Genomic DNA, 16,049 nt, shown 5'->3' with positions numbered 1-16,049 from the left:
TACGATTCTGTCTTTAAAAGATATTCTTATAGTAGACTTATACATGTTTTGATCAATATCTATCTAATCTATAACTGTATTTGGAAAATTTATCCATTTCGAAAGGGGTTCTGTGAGAGTGTAGGCTGGAATTAGTTATAATGAGCACATAGAGAGATACTAAGTTATTAACAATGTGAATAAACAGCTGTTCCTAATTTGCAATTAACTACGAGGTCTCCTTATCCCAAAAAATATGCCGGTACATATAGCTGAGATTGGGCATATTCATTTAGCATGCCTGGGATCAATTTAGGAGAGCATTATATGTACAACAAGCTCACCCTGAAACTATTTAATAATTATTGTCTATACTATCCCAACTTTGAATGTACATCAGCCGAGATGAGCTTAACAATTTAGTGGCAAGTATGCCATTGCCAATCAATTATTGAAAATCGTGGACAGCATACTGCTTACTAAAAAAATTTTTTTTTTCTCTAAAATTTTTCTCTAATGTATATATATATATATATATATATATATATATATATATATATATATATATATATATATATATATACAGGGTGGTCCTTAAGTAATTGTACAAAAAGAAACAGTAGATTCTACACTTTAAAATATTACGATTTAAGCTAAATTGCTTTAATAAAATGTTGATATTAAGAAAGATACAGGGTGTTAAAGTGCAAATTAAAAATTTTATTTTTGGCTATAACTTTCATGTTTGTAAACATTTATGCATAAAAATTTACAACTGGGTACTTTTAAATATGAAAAATTATAATTTGATGCACACTTTGATGTAGCGGATAGAGGGCGCCACATATGCCACATATGTGGCATAAATTTTCACTTAACTTTTTTGCTCTTTGAGTGAACTGTATTTGTGATACAAAATATTAAAGATACATTATTTCAACAAAAAAAAGGTATACCTGTTAATAACTTTTAAACTCAATAGTTTTCGAGATAATCGCATTTTACAAATCAGCTGCATATTTCTGAGTTAAGGCAATTACCCCAGGCAACGAAGGAAAAATAGACAAAAACATTAATAAATCTAAATTTTGGTATAAAATACCAATAACTAAAGTTAATAGTTAACGAAATATTAAATAAAATAAATATATCAGCAGGATAATTAATAATAGGCTATGACAAAAAACAGAATAATAGGATTTTACATCAAACATTTTATATTTTATGTTAAATTAAAGTCGTAATCAAAACATTTTGTTTACAAACTAAATTAAGAAATAGTTAAACTAAATTACTAAACTTTTTGTTAAAGTAAGTGTTCGATATGTCTACCATTTTCATTAATTCATTTGTCAATATATTCCATAAAAATCATCTTATATTAAATAGCATCATTGGTTCTAAAGAAACTGTTGAAGTATTTATTTCTTCCCATATTTGGTTGCAAATGTTTATGGTATTCTTATAGACACGTTGTTTTAATACGCCCCATACACCAAAATCAAGCGGATTAAATTCTGGGCTACGTGGTGGCTATAATGTATAATGGACGAATCTATATCCAAATCTTATAGTATATTATGTCGCAAAGGTTAAATAATGTATTAAACTGTGATGTATCTCATTCATTGGTTACTTATATACACTCATATAAGCTTACGAGTAACTATAATTACATATCGAACAAATGGACTATTATGATAATGATGATAATATTATGAACTAACCAACTAATATTATGCTGAACTAAATTGCCTGTTTGTTTACTATATTTATAACAATATCGGTTATTAGGCCAACGATGATGTTTTTGTAAAAATGCTGAGTCTTTAAGGTAAGATTTGTAGCAAAAGTATTATGAAACAAGACACGTGTGTTATTTCATACCTGTGCTTAGTTTCCATTTGTCATAATAAAAATGGGTAAACAACAATTTACGTAATGAATAATAGGTATTATTTTGGGTTTTTTTATAAATTAAATAATTATATCAATATCTCACCACATTGCCAAGGAATATGACTGCCACGTCCAATCCAACGTTCAGAAAAGGTATATTTAACTATGTTCTCAACGCCTTCTCTCTAGAATGTGGTGGTGTACCATCTTACATAAACCATATATTTTGGTTTTTCAGCATTTTACAATAGGGAAAAAGTAATACAACGCCAGTAGGTATAGAAATTTAAGAAGCGATAGAAAAGGGAAATTGTATACATGATGACGGCCAGCGTCTGAATACGGACACGGCACCTAAAGAAGAAGATGAAGAATATTTTCTCCAATAAGACATTTAGCAGCCATAGCAAAAATTTTGTAATGTTACATTATCATCCTTGAGTTGTTTTAATAAGAATAAACTATGAATTATGCTTATCTACAGGTATTGAGTGCTTTACCGCACAAATATCACAACTAAGAATTATGAGGCAGCTGACTTATAAAATGCGATTATCTCGAAAACGGTTGAATTTTGAGGTTACTAACAAGTATACCTTTTCTTTGTAAAAATAATGTATGTTTAATATTTTTTAACACAAATAGAGGTAACTTTAAGAGCAAAAAAGTTAAGCGCAAATCTATGCCACACCTGTGGCATATGTGGCGCCATCTATCAGTAACATTAATTTATGTATAAAATTATAATTTATCCTACTTAAAAGCGTCCAATTATAAATTTTTGTCCAAAAATATTTACAAACGTAAAAGTTATAGCGAAAAATAGAATTTTAAATTTCCACTTTAACACCCTGTATCTTTCTTAATATCAACATTTTATTAAAGCAAGTTGGCTTAAATCGTAATATTTTAAAGTGTAGAATCTATGGTTTCTGTTTGTACAATTACTTTAGGACCACCCTGTATATACAAACAACCAGTTTATTAGGGCTGCAGTCAGAAGGTTGGCCGGAATGTTAAAGAAATAGTCTTTTGACTTTTTGTCTAGCTTTCGGAATTGTTTTATTCCTTTTTCAAAACGCTGTCATATAGATAAAAAAAATATGTAAATATTTACAAAATATCACAATTCGTCAGTGCAACTTACTAGTCGTTGAGCTTATTTATAATAAGCTTTGACCTTCAACATTAATATCACAAACATAAAATAATGGACAAAATACATTCCAAAATTTTGGTAAGGATGGTAAAAATTATGTTAATTATATGACATCTTGTGATGGTGTGTTTTAACTCTGATACATAGAGAACAGAAAGAAAAAACACTAAGATTAAAATGTAATTCGGTGTTCTTAATATTGTATTTCTTTTCAAAAAACCAAGAGGCCCATACTGGGTAACTTTTAATTTTTAAACCTGTCTTAATGGCATGTAACCTGTTATGCACACAGGTGTATTTTGAAGTGTATATGTATAAGTAAATATTTATTTTATTCTTGATGTTTTTCCAGTAAATGACAATAAATGTTGCTCAGTTTATCTATGTCATACTTTTTATTTATGCAAGACGTACTAGATTTTATGGAACACATTTTCAAGAAAACACGTTTTAAATGGTTTTTTCCTTTGCCAAAATACAGGAATCTTCGAAATTAAACTTATTTTTTCAAAGTTTATGCATGTTCTGGAAGTGCACATGCATTTATTTTTATTGGTTTTTATGTCACTACGATGTGAGATCACCCTACTGTGGATTAGAGATCACCATATTGTGGAATCGTATAGCGAGATACATAAGATGTCCCGTGAAATTTCTATTGAAGTATAACCCTCTATAGCAAGGCAAATTTGGTTATATATTATTTGGTTTTTGGCCCAGCCGTAGCTATAAATAAATACCCTTTTTAACTGCCGCCCACAATAAACTTCTGTTTAATCTACCAACCGATATTGTGTTGTCGTCGGAAATTTACAATTTATGATTCACAAGTGTCAGTATAGGGGTTGGCCATTCGCACCTAATAAACTACGTAAAGAGGCTTAAAAACATGACAAATGAAACAAATTTCACCAGAATTTCATTTCACAGTTGTTTTTGTTGTAGATGTTTATCGTTTGTTTCCTGATTGTGCTTTTGCGTCTTGAAAGTTATGTTGTAGATTACATAGTCACACAGATTACACACTATGACTCCTAAAATAAAAGTATTTACTTTAGAAGAAAAACTTAACATCCTTAAAGATGTTGAGAAGAAAGCAGAAGTTTGTCGTGAAAGAGGAATTTCAAGTTCCACTCTATCTACCATGCTCAAAAATAAACACAAGATTTTCGCAGCAGGTTCGTCTTTTTCCGGTAAATCGAAAAAACTACGTGCCGCAACTAATAAAGAACTCAATACTGCAATGGTCAAATGGTTTACCGTAAACAGGGCTGCGAATGTTCCAATAAGTGGACCGCTGCTTCAAGAAAAAGCAACACAGTTTTAGCAGGCGCTAGGTGGTGATAAGAATTTTAAAGCATCGAGTGGGTGGATGAACCGTTTTAAGGCCAGGCACGAAATTACGTGTGGAAAAATTTGCGGTGAAGCGAAGAGTGTTTCCAAAGAAGTCACCGACAAATGGTTGAAGCCATGGCCTACAATAAGGCAAAATTACAGTGACGATAATTTTTTCAATGCCGACGAGCTGAGACTTTTTTTTAAACTTACTTCAGATAAGATCCTCAAATTCAAAAATGAACGTTGTATAGGTGGCAAGTTATCAAAAGAAAGGGTAACTGTACTCGCGTGTAGCAACATGTTCGGTTCCGAAAAAAGGAAGTTAGTCGTCATTGGGTAATCTCAAAAACCACGATGTTTCAGAGGTGTGAATCAGCTTTCTGTCACATATAAATTTAATAAAAAATCGTGGATGACAGCAGAGATTTTTAGTGGAAAACTTTTGAAGCAGGACAGAGAGTTAGGCCATCGAAAGATTCTTTTAATTGTTGACAACTATACAGCCCATCCGAAAGTTACCGGTTTAAAAAACATTCAACTTCTTTTTTTACCCAGAAATTGCACATCTGTTCTGCAACCGATGGATCAGGGCATCATAAGGTCCTTTAACGTTCACTACAGAACACTTTTAGTTAAGTGGATCCTGAATAATGTAGAAAACCGTAGTGAATCCCTTGTTACTTTATTAGATGCCATAAATTTCATTCACAAAGCATTGACATTCGTAGATAAAAAAATCATCAGAAAATGTTTCGGTCATGCGGGGTGTACAGAGGTAGAAAACGAAGAAGATGAATATCCTGTAGCAGAGTGGTTGAGGTTACAACAGCAAGGTCAAGAACTAACCCAACTGAACAACGATGACGAGTTTGCTGAATTCATTTCCATTGATAATGACGTCATTGTTTGTGATCTTCCGACGTATAGTGAAATTATCGCGGAGGTAATAAATCCGCCGGCGAAGCGCGTTATGGTCAGTGACGAAAGTGATGAAGATGAAGAAGACAATCGCGATGAATCTACGCCAGAATGTTCTAATAGAGAAGATGTGGAAAGTCCTTTAGGCAGTATACAACTGTTTCACATCTTTAGAAAATATGATAGGTAGAATGATACTGGAAAATTTAAAGCAGTCAAAAATGACAGACTTCTCCCAATTGCAGAAGCAATTGTTTATGTTATATATATCTTTATATATATATATATCCTTGAAAATACGCTTTATACATTATGTAGTTGGAAAAAAATGTAAGTACAGAGTTTTTGTTTTAACGTATATCATTGACAATAAAAGTAAAATTTTTTTCAAAAACTCCACTCGACCAATATTTAGCATCTTATATTGCTCCGAATGGCTTCATTATAGGAAGTTAATGTTTTAGAAAACTACATATTCATATGTACGCACAGTATTATTGTTCACAGTAGTAGTCTGCCATTTCAGTTCTCGTTATAGAGGGAGTCTACTGTATATATAAAGCAGTTGGGTATTATTGACTGACAATTATGTAAAATGTTTTGTTTTGAGGCTGCAGTCATTAATTATAAAAACAGGATAAATAAAACTATTTACTTAATCAGGACATGCTAAAATAAATTTAAATTACTTTTTCAGTAATGCAATGAAATGAAAACGAAAGAACATTGTATAAGAAGCATAAAAACTGACAACATGAGGCTAGTCCATCAAATTTTTTACATTACCACAAAACATTAAGTTTAAAACTATTATTATGTTAACAATTTCAATGTTTTAATTTTCGTAGATTTAGAAAGTTCATGTGTAAATAAAATTTTAAAATTCAATTTATGTCAGAAAGACACTCGTCTGTGTTCATTATATTGTAGATTTTTGATAACCAGTTTTTGATTGTTTAATGCTTACACACTTTAAATTATATAATATGAAATATTTCATTTGTTAATTATTGTAATAAAATAAAGTGGCGCCAAATTTGAAAATTTATATAGATATACATGAAAGGAATCAATGAAGGTTGGTCTAGATACAGCGGTGCCCAAACAGTCGATCGCGATCGACCTGTCGATCGCCACAGCTTCTGGAGTCGATCGCAAAAGATTCAGATCCTGATCGAAATATTCCATGCTTCTGAGGCAATGTAACCGCGTGACGTTTGGCGACTATTACCGATTGTTCTCGAGTGTCTGTTTCTTGAATAACAAGCTGCAGTGACAGAGCATTCATTAGTCTTGAGTCTTTATTAAATTATGACAAGTAGAAGTTGAAGAATTAAAATAGCAACATTTAAAACACGAAATGGGTACGACAAATATCTCACATCACGTTTACGGTTGACACTCAGTAATTACACAACGTTTTACAAAACAATTATAAAGTGTTTTCAGAAATCTACATATTTTAGTATCTAGGCTCCAGTCTAGTTGTAGTAGTCGGTAGTCGATCGCTTGTCTTTAAAATATTTCGTGATAGATCGCAGACACTACAAGTATGAGCATCCCTGGTCTAGAAATAAACAACAACAAAACCAACGACATGCGATGAGAAAGAGATATGGGACAAAATCCGTAAATTTAGTATCTAGATGAAGTCAATTTGACTCATTATCTGTGATTAAATATTATTAACCTGTTTTACATTTTCTAATTTTTAAGTTTCACTATTTTTTATTCCCCTTTATACATTTTAAACAAGATTTTTATTGCAATAATACTATATTCCTGATGACTTAATAAAAAAAGTAATATTTCACAAAAAAACTTCCCATTGAATAATAATTGGGCGTTATATCAAATGCATTTCCATCCTCAATATAGTAAAAGTGGGACACAGAAAGTTTCAATTTCGATTTGTCAGAAAATTGGGCCAAAGTTCGTATCGTGTGGCCTCGAAAGGTTACAAATGTGTAGTTCATAGAATTTTAAAACTTTAAAAGTATATTTAAAGTGCATTTTCCTGTTATTTCTTTTCTCTCAGCAGTTTAATATACATAAATATCTTTTTGTTATACATATACTCAGTGACATTAGAAGTGTTACACCCAGAAGGAATAATTTCTTTGTTTTATTTTTTCTACTTTTTGTAAAAATAAAGTTTTATCTTTAAATTTTTTTGTGAAGAGATCGATTTGTTAAAACCGGTTCATACAGAAATTTTTAGTTATTATTCCTCAGTCTAATTGTATTCAGTGTAAGAAAATGTCTCGAGTTCGAAGACACCAAAATTACCACCTTGTTAACGATTTTAACGGATAGAATTATTGCGTATAGAGATATGGGTTTGTCGTATCGCGAAATTGGCCATAGTGTTAATTGTACGGCAATGACGGTTATGCGTGTCTGTCGTGTGTGGACAAACGAAGGTAGAGGAACACGAATAAGACCAACTGGTCAACCGAGGCGTACCACAGAGCTTCAAGATAGGCGTTTTAGATTACTGGCTCTGTGAGACCGTTTTGCTACTACGCGTGAAATTGCTGACCATGGTTTGGAGTAGTAGATAGACCTGTTAGTATGTGTACACTATACCGTCGCATTCGAGCCTTTGGACTGGTTTCATTCCGCCCACGACTAGTGCTTCCTTTGACTGTGAACCACTGTCATCAACGTTTGATTTGGTGCAGAGAAGGGCAGCATTGGGTGGCAGAATGGCGTAATGTAGCATTCAGCGATAAATCACGATTCTGTTTAGGAATGGATGATGGTCGTAGATGATAAGACGCCGACGTGGAGAGCGACGAGATATGGGGTTTGCTATTGAGAGGCATGTACACAGTACAGTTGAAGTAATGGTTTGGGGGGCTACTGCCTATGGTAGCCGATCACCACTTGTGTTTATTCGAGGCAATATGACATCTGCGCGTTATGTTGATGACATCTTACAAACCATTTTACTGCCTTATCTCAACGGCCGGCAAGACGTCCTTTATCAGCAAGACAACGTGTGTCCTCATATTGCTCGTCAAACTATGGACTTTCTCCAAGAAGCTGGCGTTAATGTTTTGCCGTAGCTGCCCCGTGCTCCATATTTAAATCCTATCGAACATGTATGGGATATGATGGGAAGGAGACTGTACAGTTTGCACCATCCTCCACAGACTCTGGCACAGTTAATACATGAAGTTTAAGTTGCTTGGAACGAGGTGCCATAAGCAGACATAGATCATCACATTTTGTCAATGCCTAGACGTATACAGTAGTGTTTTCAACTACAGGGTCGCCAAATGCATTTTTCATTTTTTTTTATTACTTGTTAATAAAAATTCTTGACAATATTATCGTTTCATTCTTGATGTAAATTTACCATGTTGCCAAAAAATTAAGTTCAAGAAATTATTCCTTCTGGGTGTAACACTTCTAATGTCACTGACTATATGTTAAAATATTTTGTTAAATTAAATCTAAATAAAATAAAATCGTAATGGTTAAACATTTGGTTGGATGGTTGGTGGAATTTTTTGAAGCCTGAAAATCAACTCAGAGATCAATTTAACAGACCTTCAGGATCTCTTAATGGTTGTGGCAAAAAGTCGCATATGAAATATTTAATATAAAGCTCAGCCTTTGACCCTTAGATTTTCAACATTAAGTTATTAGACCCAGTTACAAAAAGAATTTTTGTGCTCAAATATTTATTGTCTGAGACTGCCAAGCTGCACTGAAGAATCTGAAATCTACAACTTGTAAAATTGTTGGTAATGGGATTGCTGATGATTACCAGAGGACAAAGAACAAACTAATAAATACGAAACATATTCAGGAGGAAACATGAGCAGACTACTTTCTATCCCTATTTGCTAAAGGTGATTATAATGAGAACTACTAACACCGGAAGTGATGACAAACAAAGAAATAAATATTGAGGAGGAAGAGGTAAAGGACGCATTAAGAAATTAAAAAATATAAAATCACCAGGAGAGGACATATTACCGAATAAACTTCTAGAGTAAGGAGGACCAGATCTGACCAAAAAACTATTAAAACTAAACTGGGATTACCACAAGAATGGAGATCAAGTATTTTAATACCTGTCTTCAAAAATCGGACCCAGAAAATTATAGAGGCATTAATTTATTAAACACAACACTAAAATTAACAACTAAATCGATAACAAATAAACTGAATGAAATTATAACACTAGCAGAAGAATAACTAGTATTATAGGTCGGGAAGATCATGCACCGGCGCCATATTTATAATGAGGCAAGTGCAAAAAAAATCATTAGAATACAACAATCCGGTATATCTATGTTTCGGGGACCTTAAGAAGCCATTTGACAAAGTAAAATTAAAGGGCGTTATCCACGTACGCAAGGGAGATACCTCCAGGAATAATCAAAACAATTAAAAATATCTACCAAAAGAGCACAATAAAAGTAAAAGAAGAAGAAAAACTAACTGAGGCAATCGAAGCTGGCAATGGGATAAGACAGGAAGATTGCCGTTCAACATCCGTTGTTCAACCTGATCATGGATGAAATAATAAAAAATAGTAAGTACTAGAAAAGGATACCAAATGGGAGAAAAACAATTAAAATAATCTGCTATGCAGACGAAGCAATACTACTCTCTCAAGGTAAAGACGATTAACAATGTATGATGCAACAATTTATTATAACCACCAGAAAATTTAACATGTTAATTTTCCCAAAAAAAGACAAAATGCATGGTTAAAACAGCAAATTTACTAAGATGTAAAATGGAGCTGAAAAGCAGATAAGTAATGGAGTTCAAACTTCAAACAAGTAAAGCTAGAAACAGAAGGAGAATATCAAGTGAATAGAGCAAACAGAGTCACAGGTTGTCTAAATGAAACAATATGAAAAAATAAAAATATTGAGAAAGAAATGAAAGGCCGAATTTACAAAACAGTTATCCTAACAAAAATGGCATATGCGGCAGAAACACAACATGACACAGAGTGGACAAAAAGGATGTTAGAAACAGCAGAGATAAAATCTCTTTTTTTTTGAAACAGCAGAGATGAAATCTCTTAATGACAAAAAACAATGGGCCAGACTAAAAGTACGACGAAGACGCAAGGTGGAGAACATTTAGGAGTGGGTAAGAAGTAGAAGAGTAAAATGGAACAATTATATAGGCCGAATGACAACACATAGAGTAGTAAAGACGGCAAGACACGGTTCTCTAATAGGAAGACGAAATTGGAACTGGAATGCGAAAATTGGGAAAGGAGAATGTGGCGAATGGGTTGGAAAATATGGTCTCGGCCAAAGAAATGAAAGAGGCGATCGGCTGTTGCAATTTTGCCAGGAAAATAATTTTATAATTAAAAACACATTTTATCAACTACCAAGAAGGCGAATATACACGTGGAAATCTCCTGGAGACACTAAAGACCATATTATACGAAATCAAATAGATTATATAACCGGATAACAACAGATCTAAAAACACAATCGAATCTGTGAAAACGTATCCAGGAGCAGATATAGGGTCAGACCACAATCCAGTAGTGGCACAATTCCGAATAAAACTTAAAAGAGTACAAACAACTAAGCCCAAACAAGTAATAGATATCAATCGTTTAAATGATGAAACAATTAAACATCAGGTAGAAACAAGCATTCAGGCAAATCTTAAAAAACTTGAAAAAAAGAACCGTGGTTTCTGGAATTGAAAAAAGAGAAACAAAAATTTGGTTAAAAATCCACACATGAAACAGTTTAAATCATCCGAAAAAGTTTCATTAGACTTCAATTACAACCACTACGGAATAGCATGGTTTTCAGCTTTAGAGGGAAACTTTGTCCGTTTATCAATATAAAGCACAGCTGACCACGATGATAACCGAAATAATATACTTAAAACCATCGCGTCACGTCAAATTTAAAGCGGTGAGGGAATTCAGAGAGTCACTTGAAGATATTCAGGTGATAAGGCATTTACTATTTTAAAGACCAAAATTATGGTGAAATTCTATTTTCAATAGTGAACCAATTTAGAGAATTTAACATTGTCATAATTGGGTTACGGCGATTTCTTTTTATCATTCGGGTTATCATTCGGGTTCTTGTCATTTTTTTGACGTTATCTAGATATTTATTTGTAAGCAGATCTAAAAATATAAGATTTTTTGTAATTCGTTATCATCTGAGTTGCTCGAAGACGTTAAAGAAGATAGAAAGGGACTAAGTCGCTTTAGCCCAGTCTGGTTATACAAAAATCATCGATTTCACGGCAAAATGTTTCGCAGATATCTGAAGCTTTTAAGACATAGGTGGGGGTTACTAGATGACGAATAGATAAAAAGATACTCCTATTTTTACCTTGCGTTTTTTTTTAAACAATAACTTATGGTCAGAATTTGATTTTTTATCTATAAATTTTTTCCCTTATATTTTAAATGAACAATATTTTTACCATTTTTTTATATCAAGAATATCTTTATTTTCCTGTTTTCTAAATTAAAATTGATAAATAATTTACGGAGATATTTGCAAAAAAGCAGGTTTTTTTGCACTAATTTATAAATTAAATAAATTTTTTTTATTAACAAAATAAAATGTTATTAATACATTTCAACATTGAGGAATTACCGTCCTTTAAATTTGTGCAAAATTTCCCCCCGATCGGTCAAATAGTTTAAAAGTTATTCAATTTGTTTATCCCTGGGACTAATTATTTAAACCATTGAACTTGCCCTATGAATGATGCTAGACACATTTAACAAATTTCATAGGATTTTTTAAGACTTATACTATCTCAGAAGTTAAATGAATATTGAGTTTTCATCGAAATTATTTACAAAATAAACGTTTGAAAAAGGGGTATGTTTTTTACTTATAAACAATTGCAATAACTTCTATATTTTTTAAGCTACAGACTTGTACGTACAACCATTAGATAGCTGGTAAAAAAACTCACATTTAACAAAAAAAAAATAAACCTTCTATGAACAATAGGAACGAAGTTAGCGACAATTTTTTTGTTAATTATATCTCCATTGTTTATAAACATTAAGAAGTAAAATTTGCACAAATTTTGAATGAAAATCTAAACTTTATATTGAATTTTATAGCTGTAAAATTCATCCAATTTTTCGAAACTTAAAACCTTTCGAAACGAAGTTACTTTCGAAAGATCGACATAGGAAAGTGGAGGGGAAACTGTTTTAGCTCCTCGCTGCAAAATTTAATATTATGGTTACGGATTTATCATTCAAAAGCTTCAACAGTTCCGTAGGAATTTCATCAGGTCCATTTGTTTTTCCATTTTTAGCGTTTCTTATTGCGTATTCTACTTCTTCTTTCAATATATCTGGCCCAGTTGCATTGATTATCTGAGTTAAGTTGTTTCTATCGTCTTCAAATTATTCATTCAGGTATTCTGTCTATCTTTTTATTGTATTCTCTAGATCTACAATAAGATTTCCATCTTTGTCTTTAAGTTTACCTATTTGGCATTTCTTTATGCTTCCTGTTATCTCTTTTACTTTTTTGTGCATATTGAACGCATCGTACTTTTTCTCATAGGTTTCCATTTCTTCACATTGTTCTTTAATCCACTCTTTGGCTTCTTTTATTCTCTTTTTTATGTGTTTATTTATTTCTTTGTATTTGTCTGGGTAATTCTTCATCTTTCTTCTTTGTTCCATCAAGTCTAGTATATCTTGTATCATCCACCCTTTATTCTTTGTTGTTGTTTTTGTAAGATGTTTCTTTACTGCTGTTTGTATAGCTGTATTTATGTACTTTAATTTTTGGTTAACGTTGTTTGTATCGTTAATTTGTTGCTGCACTGAACGGAGGTTTTCATTTATTTCTTCTCCTGTTTCTTGTCGTATATTTTTGTTTCTAAGTTTATTTAAATCTAGTGCCTTTCTGTGTGGTCTTCTAATCTTTTTTGGTCTCGCCTCTATCACAGTAACTACCGGGTTATGATCTGAGCTTATATCAGCTCCTGGGTACGTCTTAGTACATTTAACAGCATTATGATACCTCCTTGCTATCATAATGTAGTCTATTTGATTTCTCACTATTTTTTCTTTGGTATGTTGTTGAGATGTCCATGTATATAACCGTCGAGGAGGTAATTTGAAAAAGGTATTTGTTATTACGAAGTCTTCACTTTGGCAAAATTGAATCAATCGATCTCCTCTGTCATTTCTGTTTCCAAGCCCATATTTTAATACTTGTTCTCCTATCTTACCTTGACCCACCTTGGCATTAAGATCGCCTATTAATATGTTAATGTATGGAAAGACTGACTTAATAAGTGAAGACAAACAACCTGCAACAAAAAGATTCAGACCTGACAGTGAAGTCGAATAAACGATCCAAATTTTAACTTTTAACCCAATGTATGTAAAGAAAATAAAGAAAGTAAAGTTCAATAAACATGGCAAAATTTAATAAGGCAAGTGATGACAAAATCGACTTATTTTATCGAAGCAGTAAGGCAGATTTGATGAATATTGTATATCATATTTGTAAGAAAAATATAATAAAAATCAATATTGGTAATAATAAAAATACAAACAATTATAATTAATATAAGGAATATAATAATATAATGTGTAAAAAATTACCTGAAATTTAATTTATAAAATATATAAGTATTATTACATCATTGATATAAAATGAAAAAACATATGTTGATTTTCCGGGATTTACCGAGATTTATGGGGGGTGAAAATTATGTCATCATTATTAATACTGCGACAGGCTATTCGAGCAAATTAAAAAAAAGTAAGTATTTAGAGTGAATTTCAAATGGACGAATTTTTCCGAGTTTTCCCATATTTTCCGGCCAGTGAAAACTATGTAGTTATTCATATTTCGACGAGCTACCCCAGAATAAAAAAAGAGGCTTGCAGCTGCAAAGGAAGCCGAGATAATGTAAATTTTTCCTACGTGTTGCAATTTGAAGTTCCGATGCCGAAAAAAAAACGGAGCTGAAACAAATATCCCCTCCACTTTCTTATGTCGATCTTTCGAAAGTACCGTCGTTTCGAAAAAATAGATAAATTTTATAGCTATAAGTTTCAATATAAAGTTTAGATTTTCATTCAAAATTTGTGCAAATTTTACTTCTTAATGTTCAGAAACAATGGAGATATGATTTTTTTAAAAATAGTCACTTCGTTCCTATTGGTCATAGAAGGTTTTTTATTTTTTAATGTGAGCTTTTTTACCAGCTATCCAATGGTTGTACGTACAAGTCTGTAGCTTGAAAAATATAGAAGTTATTACAATTGTTTATAAGTAAAAACATACCCCTTTTTCAAACGTTTATTTTGTAAATAATTTCGATGAAAACTCAATATGCATTTAACCTCTGAGATAGTCTAAGTCTTAAAGAATCCTATGAAATTTGCTGAATGTGTCTAGCATCATGCATAGGGCAAGCTCAATAGTTTAATTAATTAGCCTCAGGGATAAACAAATTAAATAACTTATAAAATATTTGACTGATCGGGCGGAAATTTCGCACAAATCTAAAAGATGGTAAATCCTTGATGTTTAAATGTATTAATACCATTTTATTTTGGTAATAAAAAAATTAATAAAATTTATAAATTAGTGCAAAAAACTGCTTTTTGCAAATATCTCTGTAAATTATTTATCAATTTTAATTAAAAAAACGGGAAAATAAAGATATTCTTGACATAAAAAAATGACATAAATATTGTTTATTTAAAATATAAGGGAAAACATTTATAGACAAAAAATCAAATTGTGACCATAAATTATTGCTTAAAAAAAACGCAAGGTAAAACTAGGAGTATCTTTTCATCTATTCATCATCTAGTATCCCCCACCTATGTCTTAAAAGCTTCAGATATCTGCGAAACATTTTTCCACCTTTTTTTAACCAGACTGGGCTACTTATATTCGATTATAGGTTATTCTGAATTATATATGTTCAGTAAAAGTTAACTGAGAATTTAGTTTATTCACAATTAAAGAACTTCACTTTTAAAGAAGTTTATAGTTTAATGTATAATGGTTAATCTTTCTCTATTTCTATGAATAGTTTGAAAGTCTACATTTTATCAGCATTTATTTTTTATTAAAATTTAATAAAACTTACGAAATACTACGGTATTTTTGTAATAAATTGCAATAACCGCGAATAATTAAAGTGGAAGAAATTTTTTGGAACACGTTTACAAATAATTGACGGTTTTTATTCTGGAGGTCATTCATTTAAGAAATTATTGTTACGTGCAGTCTGGTGTCTCTACAAAGGAAGCAATTATTTAATGAAAGAGCACAAATTAACAATGTAACGTAACCACATTATGTTGGGAAAATGTACGGATTTTGTGATACAAAAAAATAAGAAACAGAACAAGATTCCCTTTATTTAAAATGTAAATGATTTGTTTATATATTTACTTTGTTGACTATATTGAGTGAGATAAAACATTGCTATATTCGATAGTAATATTACGGAGTCAAATAGATCTAAAGAATAATTAAAAACATACTGCAACGCTAAACGCGGCTCTAAAATATATTAATAAGGAATAATTCAGTAGTGTATAATCTTTCATTGACTTTGAGAGTGCCTATGATAGCATCCATCGAGAATTTCGGATCCATGCACTGAAAGAGTTTAATATTCCAACTCAACTCATTGATATCATAAAAAAAACACTTAAAGTACAAAGCAAAATTCGAATTCAAAACGAACTAACAGATACAATCCATGTGAGAACGGACCTACG

General features: G+C 31.6%; 1 protein-coding gene across 1 annotated transcript in view; it reads right to left on the bottom strand.

The window, feature by feature from the left end:
• Positions 1 to 16,049, bottom strand: part of LOC140434645 (large neutral amino acids transporter small subunit 1) — a 142,766-nt gene that overhangs the window by 100,493 nt on the left and 26,224 nt on the right. The window lies entirely within an intron of this gene.

This window comes from Diabrotica undecimpunctata, chromosome 2 (genome assembly GCF_040954645.1).
Source record: "Diabrotica undecimpunctata isolate CICGRU chromosome 2, icDiaUnde3, whole genome shotgun sequence".
Classification (NCBI taxonomy): Eukaryota; Metazoa; Arthropoda; class Insecta; order Coleoptera; family Chrysomelidae; genus Diabrotica; species Diabrotica undecimpunctata.
The sequence above is the reverse complement of the archived record's forward strand: the minus strand, read 5'-3'. Positions and strand labels throughout refer to the sequence as shown.